Raw genomic sequence first — 15,579 nt, 5'->3', positions numbered from 1 at the left:
AAATCAAAACGTTGTTTATTTCACGCAGCTGTTTTTTTAACTCAACACATCCTGCCTCAGTAATAACTTACTAATTCGTTACTTACATGCGTAAATGATTCCTTACTAATTGACTTGGTGTTATTTTATAATATAATTAATTGTAATGAATGAATATATTAAATTGACAGCTAATACAAACTGAGCCAAAATTTCTTGTTAAAGTGGAATTCAGTTTAAGTCAGAAATGTAAAAAAGACAAAAAGTCAGACACACAAAAAGCCAAAATGCAAAACTGCCGTTTCAGCTTGACACCTGATATTGGAGAAAACAATCAAACTGTGATTCATTTTCATGTCCTTTACATTTTCTCTCAGAGTTTTGTAGAAAGCTGCCTCTAATTGCCTAGCGATGACATTATTCCTGACAGGATGACTCACTTCGGGTCTCAACCCTCCCTCCTGCTCATCTGATACCAGCTTTCTCAAAAATTCTTTGTGGCCATTGCTAAGGATCTACAATGTACAATCTTAAGTTGTTTGAAGGGGAAATTGTGCCAACATCCTATGACTAAGACTGTTGCCACTTTGTCACACACTCAGCTGCAGAGATGAAACATGACAGCAGCCCACTAATGACAGGCATCATCACGATAAATAAAGCTTTCTTAAAATCTCAAAATCGTAATTCTTGTGAAGAGAACATAGGGTTGGTTAAACTGGTAAAACACAGACACTTGGATAAAGAATAATCACTTAAGTGACACGTCATTAAAAATCAAAATCCTGTAATTATACCTTCATGTACGAAGGTCCATGTCCAAATCCAATTTTCATGTTTCAATGTTACATAGTTGACAGAGATTATAGTTAACTTTTATTATATAAAAAGCAGCATCAAAATTCTTCTGAATTTCTTCTCATTTCCACAAAGTCTACTGGGAATGAAAAGATGACCAATGTTTTAGCGGAGCTATCATGCTATGTCATGCATTCTGACTTCTATACACTGTTAAACGTGCTGGCTTCTCATGCTTAACATTGTCAACTTGTTAAAAAAACGAGTTGGACAGATGATTTAGTATTTCTGTGCTCGATACACTCCCCAGCACTCCAACTTGTTTCGGAAAGTTTTTTTCTAATTCTGGATCCCTGTGTCCTCATGATCCTATTCCTTTTATTGGCCAAAAGCAAGATGAAGGCAAAAGAGCCCGCCCACGAGCCAACTGACGAGCGTGACCCGCTTACCATCAAGGTTATCTGCGCAGCTCGTTACTCTTGCGATAGTGAAGTTTAGGTGTGTCTGTTTGTTCACGGCATTTCAGTGATGGATGTTATATAAACGGTGGATATAACGCTGGATTAGGAGATAGTTTGAAACTGATAGATGGCGCGGTCCCACTGCTAAAAGATGCCGGATATGAACTGCACGCGGCAAGTCAAACTAAGTCATACGTCTGTGTTTTGTTGGCAATCGGCGTGTACGTGCATAATGCACAAAACACAAAGGGATTAATGTGATGATGTGTTGCTTGCTCGTGCTGTAGTTCCATCCCACTCTCCCCACTAGTCCCACCTCTAGCCGCTCGTGTTTCTCCGGAAATAATCGTTCAGCTGTATCTCACTTTTATAAATTTGATCAAACTAAATACTCTTCGAAGATATGACGTATGCAATACTACTGTATAGGCACTCAAGATTAATATGCAGAAACTGCCTGTCATACGCAATCTTTAAAATACTATGTGTATATGTAATGTGCTCACTTTAAAATCTGTGCTTCTGAGAAGAAAAGATGTATCAGAGTTTAATGAGAATATGTGACAGATTCAGGTTAGGTGTTATAGCGAAGTGTTTGTGTAGATTTGTCTCAATAAGATAACAAATGAAAAAAAGATTTCTCAAGATGACGAAGACAGGGACATCGATTCCAGAAAACTGTCAACGTGGCCTGCGCAAATTCTCTTTCATTACCAATAAACAAGCCCCTCACCATGCCTCAGGGAGCATGTGCGTGTGTGTGTGTGGAGCTTAATAAAAGAACATAATTGTTTGCAAATGGTTCAGTCAAGCAACAAAAAAGCTACAAGGCTAAATGCGATTATGGGAGTGAACGTTCAACACACAACTTGCTAACTACAAGCCAAACACAGACACTTGGGGAAAAATATGACACATCAGCTGTCTAGTTCATTTACTGAAGCATGACTACTCGATGGGAGGAGCAATTCTTTTCTTGGTGGGGTTAAGGTGGATGTAACTTGTGCCAAACATTTATTTAGAAGTGGATTTAAGCCTTGTGCGTCTCGAGGGTGGGGTTAATGGGTAAATTTCGTCTCAGTGCTGATGTCACTGGATCAAGAGATCTTCCATAAAACACTGCATGTGGTAAAAATAGATCCCAAAAATGATAAGGGTAACGGCTATGGATTTACATGCTATGGATCTTAAGATCAGGTTGTGCTGAAGAAACTGCAAAAATATATGCATTTATATTTTCCACAATCTTTTTAAACACAATCCATCTTCAGATCAAAATAAGACAAAAAGGGAAAAATAAATGTTTGCTCCAATGCCTGCAGCGACATAGTAAACGTCAAAAGTTTTTAGTCTGCCATCCCGATGAAAGCGAAAATGCTTCACTGTAAAAAATTACAGAATTTTACTGTTTTCAACAGTGTAGCGAGGAAGGCGGGACGAGAGCCGTGGGGCAGGAAGGCGGGGCCGGTGGCGTGAGTGATAATGAGTATCAGCTGTACGTGCACCGGTCCGCATGCCTCACGGGGGAGCTCCGGAGCATAAGAGGACGAGCGACAGGACTGCCGATGAGAGAGGACCGGGCCCGGAAATGCTAAGTTTTGTTTATGTGTTTATGTTCGTGTGGCTGGCAGTCGTCCGTGAGGGGCTGCCGGCCTGTTTTACTGCTGTTTATTGTTTATTTATTTTTGATTAAATGTTTTGAATGTTCGCCGGTTCCCGCCTCCTTCCTTCCGTTTTATTGAGCTTTATTACAAACAGATTTTTCACATTTTTGAAATACGGTTTTAAAAATGTAAAATTACAGAAAGATACTGTAAATTTACAAGAAAACATGCAATTAAAAACGTGTTTTTACAAACGCTTTTTAACAGAGCACATTTTTTACTAGAGCTGAACATCAAAACAAACAAATCAAATGGGAGCGCCTGCCTTTTCTTTTATGTAAAATGTCAAATTAATTGTATTTTTTATGAAAAATGTAGCCTATACAACCGTCATCAACTATGTGGTACGATGGCTGATGTCATACAATATTATAAAAAGGTGTCAGTATTTTATTTTTAACTCATTTGATGCACGGCAAACTAAAATAAGCTAAACTTAATAAACACCTTGATGTTTTCAGAGAAATTTGGTTCATAATAATATTAATAAAGAAGCAGTATAACCTCAATACAAAATAAAAAGTCCTTTTTGTGAAGTCTTGTGTGCAAGGGCAGAAAAGACTATAGAGCAGCTCTCATGTCTGTTGAGGAGGTAAACAGCCTGAGGGAGGCTAAATTGGTGGTCTGTGTAATTTTCAAACGTAGGGATTCAAAACCAGAACCAGTGCCAACATCTGTGGGGCGGTTGCCTTCTGAAGTTACACACTCATACAAGAAACTTTGGTACAAACAAGCTACCCTGTCAACACCTTTAAGCATTGAAACAGGCACAGTGATGTTATAGAGACCCCGTCCACTTAATTACATCTACACGGCCTGTCAGGCAACAGTGTGTTACATTGATGACATCGATGTTTGATAAAACTGCACAAATGTTCACTGTTAATTGTTATATTTAACCATCAATGTCAAAAATAGGCGCAACTTGTACTCACTGTGTGACCAAGTATGTAAAAACTAGACTAAGTTATTAGTGACGAGCATCATAGTTTGATTTTAACCATTTATTTCAATATGATTTACTGCAAGTCTTTGACATTGGTCAGTCAAAATCTAAAGATTATACTTTAACAGGATATTCTTTACATTATGTTGGTTTCCCTGCTGAAAATATAATAGAACCCTGCCCAAAACAGTAGATGCAGAGGGGAATCAATAGAACACCCATTAATGCCCGGACATTTTTTTTTATTTTGTAATAGAAAGAATTGTGGTCCATAATGGAATTTTAATGGAAACCACTAGAATTTATGTAATAGTATTTTTAGCAGGGTGGGTTTATGTAGAAATAGTATATCACAAATAAATGACTTTATAGCTGGGTTTTCACATGGATCACATATGTGCATTGAAAATTGCCAGCTAATAAAACCTGTGCTTTAGGGATTGTATTCATATACCATCTAAGGCTAAATGTAACTCTGAACTTGGCTGAGTAAAACAGTTATGAACAAAGCCAGCAAGTCCCCCCAGCTGTCATTGGCTACTGAATTCTTGCTTGTAAAAAACCTGATTACAGAATGCTCTTGATTACATATAGAGATGTACTCTATGCATTCGTGAGTGTGGTGGTGCTCATGGGTTGTCGATCTGGGACGGGTGGGTAGGCTGGGGGGGAATCAGAGTATACCCACTATGAAAAACTAGACTACACCACTGCACACAGCGTCTGAAATCGTGTATTATTCCAGATGTCTGTCGTTTACGCACAGACTGGAAGTTGACGCTTGTGTGATGTGTGTGTGAGAAACAGAAAGGGATGTTGCACAGGAAGATCGCTATAGGGCTGGGATGTTTTGGAAGTTGTGTCATAGTTTTATTTATGCATATTTGTTTGTGTGTGGTGTGTGTTTAGCATCTCTGGTTGTCATTATAGCCAAGACCTTTCTGATTTGCTGGATACACAAAATTTGCCATGACATTAGGACTATCAATATATCAGATTTTAAACAACCCAGCATTTTTAGTGCACACAATACTCTTAGACGCCCATAAATTCTACGTAAAGGTGAACTTTAGTTGCCCACCCCAGAATGACACTGTTATAACACCACTGCTCTGTTCCACTCTTCTATCCACTCCTTTCGTCTCCTCTCCCTCCTAGATTTGGAAAATCGATTTTGAGCAGTTGTGCAGTTTTGCTTGTTTTTAAAAGACTCGTCAATGATCTTGCGTCCCTGGGGCAAACGAAAGAGGAAATTCAAAAATGAACAACAAAACGGGAAAAAAGGAGGGGGGAGAAAATGCAAAGAGCGTGGTTTTTTGATAGACTGTCAGGTTGGGGGAGTGAATGAGAGTGTGCCAGGCCTGGACAGACCTGACATTTGCATATTGCTGTGCATACGGAAGCCAACAAAAGCTTGATCAGTGATCAGATGAAATTGCCCAGTGATGCCTTTGCTGGAATAGCTTTGTCAGAATGAAGCCCAGCACTGTGAATTTAATCTCTCCTGAATACTGCAGAACTACAGCTAATAAACACACGCACACACAAACACAAGAAAACATGATCAGGACTTGAGCTGGCCATAATATTGTTGAAATTAATGGTTATAGATGACACATTATGTTTTGATTTGTATACTATAGGCTCTGTAGTTTTAGGCTTTAGTCCATTAAAGGGATGGTTCACCCAAAATTGAAAATTATGTCATCATTTACTTGTCATTTCAAACCTGCATGACTTTGGCGTTACCCGTCTACTTCTATAAAATGGACACAAAACCAACGCAAGTTAATGGTTACCGCCGTTCTTCAAATTCACTTACTGTACATGCTTTGATTGAGATTGTCTGATTTGTGTTTACACTACAAATGCAATGTGGTCACATGCGTGTACCTCCGAATATGGCTTGTGTGATCCCATCCCACATTTTGGACCACGTTGACGCGTGTATTTAGCGTTGTTCACTCTGGATCATATCACGAAAGTTGATCGGGAGCACGCCTATGATGCCTAAACATGTTGGTTTGGCACGTCTCTTGTTTACAGAACAGAGATTAAGAGCTTAAGTATAATCAAACTATTTCCTACCATAACAAGTCTAAGGTGGTTAGCTAATCTCTAAGATTAGCAACCTGGTTAAACTGGTTTCTTTTGCTGGTTTTTGGCCACTAACAGGTGGTCAAACGGAAAGGCCTGCAGGCTGGGAGACCATCCTAAAACAGCTAAGACCAGCAAACCATCTTAGCAAAACAGTTTTCTTGTATTCAGCAAAGCTGTTTCTCTCAGTTTCTTGTTTTCCCATTCATGTGTGTTTTTCATTTTCTCTCAAGGACTCTCAGAGGCCGTTAGCATTACTTGGAAGCATGCTGCTCTCTGCACGCATAGACACAGACCCGTAATTTTTCCTCATTCACTTGGACAACAGCCTCCAGTTGTGACAGGAATATGAAGACATCACGAACAACAAATTGGTGGAAAACGCACCCGTATGTTGCTCAGTAGACAGAAGGAACACCGTTGTGGAGATCTCGCCTGTTGTCTGGCAAACACACAGAGGTATCTCAAGCATGTTCGGTGTCATCTTTCACACGCACATACACGTTGTGGGGCATTTGGAAAGATCAAGAAGTATACAATGAGCAATGCTTTTTCTATTGCAAAGTCTGGAAGCTTCTCGCTTCATTTTGTGTTGCTCTGCCGAATCTTAAGGGTTTGGTTTGATTAACCTGTAATGCTCTCGCACCCTGACAAACACATGTGCCCTTTTACCCACATCATCATCTTTTACATTCAACCTTAACGCATGTTATAATATCAAGAGCGCACCCTAAAGATCACACCTGTCAGACATGACTTGTTGAAAGTCAACCTCGGGGGCTTGTTTGCCATTTTGTGCTGCAAAATGTCTATGTGTGTGTGTGGATAGATGAGGTCCACTGATCATGCGTGGTGCGATGTGATGAAGTAGCATGTCCGCTGCCAAGGCTGTGGTTTTGAGCAGCTTGCAACAGAAATAACTGAAAAGAAAGCGCGAGAGAGGGTGGGAGAAAGAGAAAAAGCGGAAAGAAGAAGAGGGGGATGGATACTTCATAACACACTCATTTATCATCTCAGGGACTGTAACGGCACCTTCTTTATTCCCTCGTTCCGTTTAGACATTCCCCTTTTTCTCCCTTAGACCTTCTGACTCAAACTCTCCATCTTAATCTTTTTGAAATCCATCCATGTGTCATCTTTACTTTTTCTCTCGTCTCTTGAGGGCGCTTCACAAACTGCGCCCCCAGACCCTAAACCCTTTTTTCAAGCTGATTCTCAGCATTGCTAGCTCAAAACCACCACCTTTCTTCGATATACCATCACTCAATGCATTGCAATTTATTCATATTGACATCGAGAGTTGAAGTTCATGTTGTATGTACAATGTGTCATACCTCACTTGGACTGTTGATGCACCTGAATCATCGACAACCTGAATCTGCACCTCCTGTCTGGATTATAATGTTCTTCTCCACTTTTCGATCAAGCAACGCTTCACATTTCTATTTGCCGACTGCACAACAGCACTCGCTTGTGAATAAGGCATCAACCAAAGCATCATTTACATAGAACAGGCGTTGTTTATGTTGATGCTATACCAGCGCCAACAGCCCCAGGTGAAACTAGAATGTGGGTGGTTGGTGATGTCATCGGTTTTGGACTAAAATACCCATAGTTCTTACGTCTTTGACTGAGTCACGGCATTGCTTGTCATATTTAAGTAGTCTGAGATCAAATCGATCAAAATTATACGCACACATGAAAGCGACATGACTCACCATACTAACCGTTTATTGTCGTCAGTAACAAAAAGAGCCTCTTGGCTTCATGTTAGTCAGCGACCTTAAGGTTTTTAAATAAAATTCATTGCAGCTACTACATGCACAATATTGGTACCACAAGTCTTTCTCCATTAAAGCTCTAGTTTGTCATGCGGGCCAGTCTTTCTACTCAGTCTCTCACGGTCCGTCTGTCTCAGCGGTATCACATTCATTTAACCGCCGGCGGCGATGAGCTTTAGAACCAGAATTCACACGCGCATTTTTCCAAAGATTAAGAGGGTCAGGTTCACAAAGCACCCACAAGAACCTGAAGAGACAATTGATGATAGATAGGTAACCTTCAAAATTCCATTTTAAATTCATGCACGGAAGTGCACGTATGACAAATCAGCCATCACATATGCACATGCCTTTAGGGTTAACTCACTTTAACTTGACACATGACATATGACATCAGGCAAAATCATGTGACCTTTGACTTTAGTGGTCATGTCAATGTCTGGGAGATGATCTATGATCCTAATTAGTCTGTGTCATCAATAATCACAGACGGCTCCATGCTAAGCGATAATAACCGCCATGTTTCCAAGAACCATATATGATCTGGCTGGAAGCGGCCGTCAAAGTTTCCATGAGGCACAAACTCTACATTAAATGTTCTGCAATCACACATGCTTGCATTTGTGGGCGTGTGCCCCCAAATCCCCAACATTTGGTCCCATCAAGTACCAAATAGACAGTAAATGCACATTAAGTGAGTAAATCTTATAACTCAGCTTGGCATGACACCATTTTAAAAACAGCTCAGATTCATTCTCCTCTAGTTTAAAAGAGCTTTTTTGTGATTCTGCAATACAAGCGTCCATACCCAAAAGCCCCTTTGTTTGGAGACGTGCAGCTTCGCTTTGATGACTAATTGCTCTCTATGAAAAAGGTGTAATTGGGTTTGTCTCCTCAGATTGATTCTAATGGAAATTTATCGGCATCTATCGTACAGAAAAATAAAGCACGTGCCGTCTGTTCAAAAAACATGCAACGTTTTATGGTGAACAATAGTTGATGCGTCATAATTTGCCTACCCTGTGGGGACCAAATGTGTGCACAAAGAAAGTAAAACTGAAATGTTCGAGGCATCTTAAGCGAAAACAGCTTAATATATCTTAAAATATATCAGGGCGGTTATTTTGTCTCAAGATCCACACAGTAATGTTTTTTTTTTGTAAAGTATGTTTTTAACACAACTTAAATATCCTAATGTAACCAAGGCCTAGTCCTGTTTTAAGCTAATTCTGTCTGGGAAACCGCCCATATACAGAATTAAATTCAGAGTGTAGAACAAAAGTGATCAGTGATCCAACAACTAACAACTAAATGACTGAACTAAAAGAGATTATGGTGATAAATCAAAGAAGAAAGCTTTTACTTCCTTCTATCCTCCCTTCATTCATTTTTTTCTTCCTTTTCCTTCCCTGTCATCACCCTTACCTACTCTACCTCCTAATCTCATCCTCTCTCTGTGCCTCTGCCCTTCAATCTCTCTCTGGCATTTCCTCTTTATCTTTTTCTCACTCTCAGTCGATGGACAGAAGCACTTGTGTTTGACTGACAGCTCCTTAGAATAGCAGCTCCCTGACCAGGGGCGTTAGGAGGCAAGTGTAGGGAGTGCTGAGTAGCAGTCTGGTTTGTTTGGCTCCCTGCCTCACTCATAAAGGGGGAAGGGGGGTGTCGCAACATGCCGCAATCTGATATCGTTGTCACCTAGACAATAGAGGATGTGATTCAAATTTGTTCCTTTTATAAAACACCTCTGTCTTGCCTGGGGAAGCATGTTGTGCTTTTGCGTCACTGCGCAGAAAACATGATGAGCAATCTTTTTTCACTTAGTATAAATTTAGCCACTGTAAACAAAGACATCGATTCATGCCACACAATCGAGAAGAACAATAGAGTGAACGCATGGGGATGCAGGAGAGAAAAACTTATATTGCAGCAAAAGTGTATTATCGTCATTGTCCTTCTGAAACCTCAGATGTCCAAAAGTTTTTCAAGGAATAGAAAAAACACTTATGTTATATTAACAGTATGTTTTATTGGTTAGATATTTGCAAAACCAAGTGACAAATGTAAAGGGTGACTAATAATAATGATTTATAATATAAAAAAATATATCCATATATGGAGATACAAGGTTTTAGAAGGATCGCAGGATTATTTTTGTTAACAGTTGTTGTAACGTCTTGTATGTTAAACTAACCAGTTTGGAACCAGTCATCATTTCTACTATTCCATTTAGTATTGTAAATGACACAGAAACTATATAAATGCCTTTTAAACTAAAGATTTCTAAGGTCCTTTGTGTGAAATTTAGCGGCATCTAGTGGTGAGGTTTTGAATTGCAACCAACGGCCCACTCCACCCCTCCCTTTCGAAGCACTACGGAGGCCGACACAGGGCTAAGATGTCATCATGTTTTCGTTTATTTGCAGAAGGGGATGCATTTATGAAACGCACTCTGCAGACCAGTTTGTCTGTTTAGAGCTACTGTATAACATGGCGAATTCCATGCAAGGGGACCCACGGTGTATATCGATATATAGCTCATTCTAAGGTAATAAAAACATACTTCATTATGTAAGGTTTTTATACACCTCTGAAGACATAGTTATACTGTATATATTATATTGCATTTTTGTCAGTAGATCCTCCAAAAAAATTACAAACAGCACCTTTAATGCATGTTTTGTAGTAAAAAAACTAAACAATGAGAAATGCTCCCTGCTTGTGAATCGTCAAAACTGGCAAATTTGTTAAAATATTACTTGTGGATGAGATTGTGGAAGTAGGTTGTGTGGTTGAAGGGTAACTGAATCTGAAAGGACCTTGTGAGGAAGGTTCACGACCCTCTGTTTAACAAGGGTTTAATAAAGTGTGTGTTTATGTTCATATAAAATACTAAAGAGCGCCATTATGAATCATTGGTCCATGTCTAGAATACCGTCTGGGTGACGAACTCGGATCTCCTGGAGCACTGCACGCTGAGTTTTGATTGGTTGTGACTGTGAAAGCAGGAAACAGAGCGAGCAGCAGGAGAAGGGAAAGACTGTAGATGTGTGATGTGTAGGGGGCACCCTAAAAAAAATCAATGGTGACATTCACAGCTTTCTGTGTCCACAGAAGTAGACTGAGAGTTCTGTTCCCGTTTCTCCACCTCTCAACATTCCTTTTCTATCTACACCCTCACCATAATCAGTGTTCCCCAAGTATGACTGGACACTTCTTAAACTGGCTAGTGTGTTTATCTACTGTGTTCACTAATTCTGTTAGCACCACAGAGGACACAGATGGAAAAAGAACCAGAGAGGAAGAAAGAGATAAAGATAGGAAAGTGTGAGAGACGGTGGAGAAAAAGACACCCAGAGGACAACTTCATTGCTCTTTCAAAGCTCTTTCAGATGTATTTGTTAAGTATTAACTTTAAAAACAGATGCTGAATTAAAACTCTTTGCAGGAACACATTTTAGATATTAGATTATATAGAAATGAGGCACTAAAACAAAACGGAGCTAAAAATTTAAAGGGATGGTCCACCCAAAAAAACATTCTGTTATCATTTACTCACCTTTGAGTTGTTCCAAATCTGTATAAATGTCTTCTGATGAACACAGAGAACAATATTTGAAAGAATGCTTGTCACCAAACAGTTCTTGGACCCCATTGACTACCATAGTGGGACAAGATGGCTTTATACATTTCTTTGTTTTGTTGAACACAAAAGAAGATATTTTGAAGAATGTAGGACAGCAAACAGTTCTGGGTCTCTTTTGACTACCCTTTTTTTCCTGCTATGGTAGTCAATGGGGTCCAAGAACTATTTGGTTACAAGCATTCGTCCAAAACTCTTTCTCTGTGTTCAACCAAACAAAGAAATGAATACAGGTTTGGAACAACTAGAGAGTGAGTAATTCATGACAGAAGTTTCAACTGTTCCTTTAATGTGGACTGACAAATCAGGTAATTTGGTCTTGGAAGAATCTGGAGAGAGTTAAATGAGTTAAAATTCATATCTCTAAAAGCCTGGCAAATCTGGACACAACTTGAAACGTTGTTAAGTAACTTTTGTGAAGACAAACTGTGCATAACTTGGGTTGTTTTTTCTCAGGAGAAATATCTGGGAAGCAGGAGATGTGAGCAGAAGCCTCCCTTTGCTCCATTCAATCTCAATTCAGATTTTTCTATTCTATGTGCAGAAATGTTGTGGGTGGTACAGTCAGAATGATGTATCTGTCTATGGTGCTTTAGTTGGTGTGTGTGTGTACTTGCGACAGGAAAAGCCACACTGGGCGTGTGCGAGATACCACGGGGTGTCACATAAAATCTGTCTTAAATGCAGGATGGGCCACAATCGTTCACACAGGAGCGCCATTAATAAAGACGCGAACATGTCCTTGTGGAATGCGCAGTCACGATTTACAGTCCCATCCAGATGCACAACAGAGATAAATTCTTTCAACACTACGCCATAACAAAATATATTGCCAATATCCTGTCTTTGAACACAGACTTACAGTGACCCTGAACTTCAAAGATCTCGCAACAAAAGCTGAAATATGTGTACAGTGATAAAAATCCCGATGCTATGGAACTAAACGCTATATGCTGGTTTGGCCAACCATTACTAGATCAATGAAAAACAGCATACTGTAGGTTAAAAATAGAGCGAGAGGCATGTCGCACAGCTGTGAGATACTTTAAGATGTGTGTGCTGTCTGTCTGTTTGAAACACAACAGCTGAGATGACAGAAGGGCTGTGGATTCCTCTAGTTCTAACCTTTTGCGTGTTGTTTCTCTCTGAATATCTTCTGAAAAACCGTCTGTATAGATTGCATTCAAGATACATTTGCTTGCAATATGACAACAACAAAAATATACCATTTCAAAACCAAGTCTGGAGAAACTACACAAAAAATTGATAGAACTTGGAACAAAAAATTCACCATATGTATGTCAGGTTAGCTACGTTGACCACAATAAGTGTTGCGCAAAAAGTCAACAATACACAATAACACACAAAACCACAATCCAAAGAATGTACATAAAGTACTTACCAATTCTCTTCTGTCGCTGGGTATCTCAGAAGTGTTTAAAAGTCACACACCTTAATAAAATAATAGTTTCGTTCTGAATGACAGATCTGAGTACAACCTCCCAAAGCCTCCTCAACTGGAAAAGTGTAATAAATTCAAGAGCACAGAGAAGAAGCCGAAACAGAAAGATAAAAGTGAGGAGATAATTGTGGCTCTTTACTCTTCACGAAGTGTGGCAGAGCCATTAATAGAGCTGACGGAAGGGAGCAATGAGGAAAGGAGAAAAAATAGAGAGAGAGATTTAAATGTATATGTAGTACTGAGAGTCAAATCTATTTCCTCAGACTTTCTTAAAATTGCCTCTCAGCAGCCTCCACTCCCATCATGAGTCATCAATCTCTCTGCCAATCACAGCTCAGCAGTCCAGCTGATTAAAATCACCTCTCAGCTAAAAGAAACGTGCTAAAAGCCTGATGCATTTTCAAAGGTGAAATAAAATCCATTTACATTTGGACAATTGCATGCAAATGTCAACCTTAAGAGGAAAAACACCAAAGGTTTTCACCATACTGATATACAGGTCAGATGTCAATATTTTGTGATTTAAATTCCTCTTGAAGTTGACGTTTTTAGTTTTCCATAGTCAGGAAAGTGAATTGTCACATCGATAACGAAATTGTCACATCCATTACGGTCCATATTCCTTATAAACGCGCACATGAAAAATAAAATAGTAACGGTTTTATATTCTAGAAAAGCCATCCCTTCTCCATTTGTTGGGTTTTATTGCTTCTGGTTTGCACATTTTAATTCTCAGAAATCCTACAAAGCATGTTGTCTCTCAAAAACGTGTCACATCCATAACGCATGAATTTTTCGATCTTTTAAAACAGAAAACTTATGCATAGACTGATATTTTTCTGATGTCTGATCTCTATTCTCAAGTTTAAGTAAAATATAAACAGATGGTTCAATATATTGGTTATAAATACATTCTCTGAGAATTTATATTTCAAGTTTTGAATGAAAATGTCACATCCATAACGCTGGAATCACCCATTTAAATCCTTGGTTTAACCGATACCCTTATTTTTAAAGACCTAAAATGCTAACTTTGTCTGATGTGTTAACAATTTCCACTAAAACAGGATGTTGGGGCAGGACATATTGAGTGTCTCCTTCCTCTTTGAAAACAGCCAATAGTGTTGAGTTTACTCACAACCTGGAATCTGATGATAAGATGAAGTCCAGATGTAATTAAAACATGATTCCTATTGACATATTTTATGACTTTAAGAGCTTATATCTTCTCAATGCGAATTTTGTCAATGTTATAGAGCACACTAGCTCATAGATATCTTGATTGATTTCATGAAGATTTGAAGCAAAGTCCAAGTAAATAAATTTACAATCAGCCATGATACGTTTATTGCAGTTTGTTTGAATCACTTTAAATGTATTTAAACATCGCACAGATATTGCAGATTAATGTGATATGCCAATAGATGTAAACAAATGTTCTACTTGCGTTTGGTACTTCAGTAATAGGCCAGGGTTTTTCCTGCATAGAGAAATTGGAGGCGGCCGCCCCGTCAAATGTCGTGCCGCCTCAGACTCTCGCCAAAATTATGTCGGGTGTCTTCACTAGAAATGTTGCGTGCATTTAACTTTAATTTGTAACTGCAGTTGCGACATTACGCCACAGTGGAGGCGCTGTTTCGTTATCAGCACACTGAGGCGCTAAACAGAGTTGCAGAACAAGAGCTAGCTGTGTTTCACGGCTGTTTGTTTTGCATCCAAGTACGTTTAATTTCTTGAAATGTATTAAATTAACATGACGTACATCATTGTAATGTCTTTAGCTGTGCAGTTGGATCGTTGAATCAGCGTATACTGTACACAGCGAGTTCGCCAGTATGAACGCACATTGTGTTCAGAACGATTCGCACACGAATGACTCATTTGAACCGATTCATTAAAACTATTGAACTAGCGAATATAAGAGATCCTCGAATCATTTAAAGTGAACCACAGAGAATGCCACTTTGCTCATTTAGTAAGACTGACTGGTTAATTGAGTTGGTTATAGTGGGCTGAAAAGTTAGTTGAAAATGATAAAAAAAGCTTTATTTGATTAAAAAAAACATTTCTGTTTGGTTGAATAAAACCAAATAAAACCATAACTTACCCCTAAAATCAGAGGGAAATGATAAGTGAAAAACAATGGTCAAGAAGCACCTAATCCCGGTTGGAAGATTAAACTTAAAATAAACTGTAAACTTATTTCTGAAATCTGATTGGTTGATTTAAATGTTGTCCCAGGGTCAACATGATGTTGCCCTAAGTACATCAACCACTTGGCAAAAACAGGAGAGCCGTGTACAAGATCAGGATGGCACCACCTCCGCCTCATTTTGAGCCAGGAAAAACCCTGTAATAGGCTACTACAGTGTTTCTGTTCTGTACTTGTGTTTTATTCTCCACAAAGAAAAAAATCTTTGTACATATTACATTTGACAATTTTTTTAAGATTGTAAAAACATTCAGTCCCATTGAGTCCTGTGATTCAAACCAGGAAAAGAAATAGACATTTGTCCTGCTTGACAACCCGTAATATGTGTCCCTCTAATAACGCCTTCTCAACACTAATTTCACAGGCACACATATATGACCCTGTGAGCACTGAGCAGCATTCTAGTTCAACACTGCCTGTAAAAGTTGGAGACCATTTCAATGGTAAAAATTCCCCAGCTGCTTTCAACTAGCCTTCAGTGTAATTATATGTTAGCACGGCACCAGGCAACCTGCTATCAATGTCTCCATCAATGG

The 15,579-nt window shown here is 39.1% G+C and overlaps 1 protein-coding gene across 2 annotated transcripts in view; it reads right to left on the bottom strand.

Annotated features, from left to right (window-relative positions):
• The window catches only part of prickle2b (prickle homolog 2b), a 73,481-nt gene that overhangs the window by 26,051 nt on the left and 31,851 nt on the right, over positions 1-15,579 (bottom strand). Inside the window, exon 1 of one of the 2 annotated variants that reach the window (XM_057362126.1) lies at positions 12,772-12,992. The exons of the other annotated variant lie outside the window; for it this stretch is intronic. The gene's annotated coding sequence lies outside the window, so the exon portion shown is untranslated. Of the gene's footprint in view, positions 1-12,771; positions 12,993-15,579 lie in introns of those variants that run through there. 2 annotated transcript variants of the gene reach the window in all.

Source organism: Triplophysa rosa, linkage group LG20, assembly GCF_024868665.1.
Source record: "Triplophysa rosa linkage group LG20, Trosa_1v2, whole genome shotgun sequence".
NCBI lineage: Eukaryota > Metazoa > Chordata > Actinopteri > Cypriniformes > Nemacheilidae > Triplophysa > Triplophysa rosa.
This window is presented reverse-complemented; position numbering and strand designations above follow the sequence as displayed.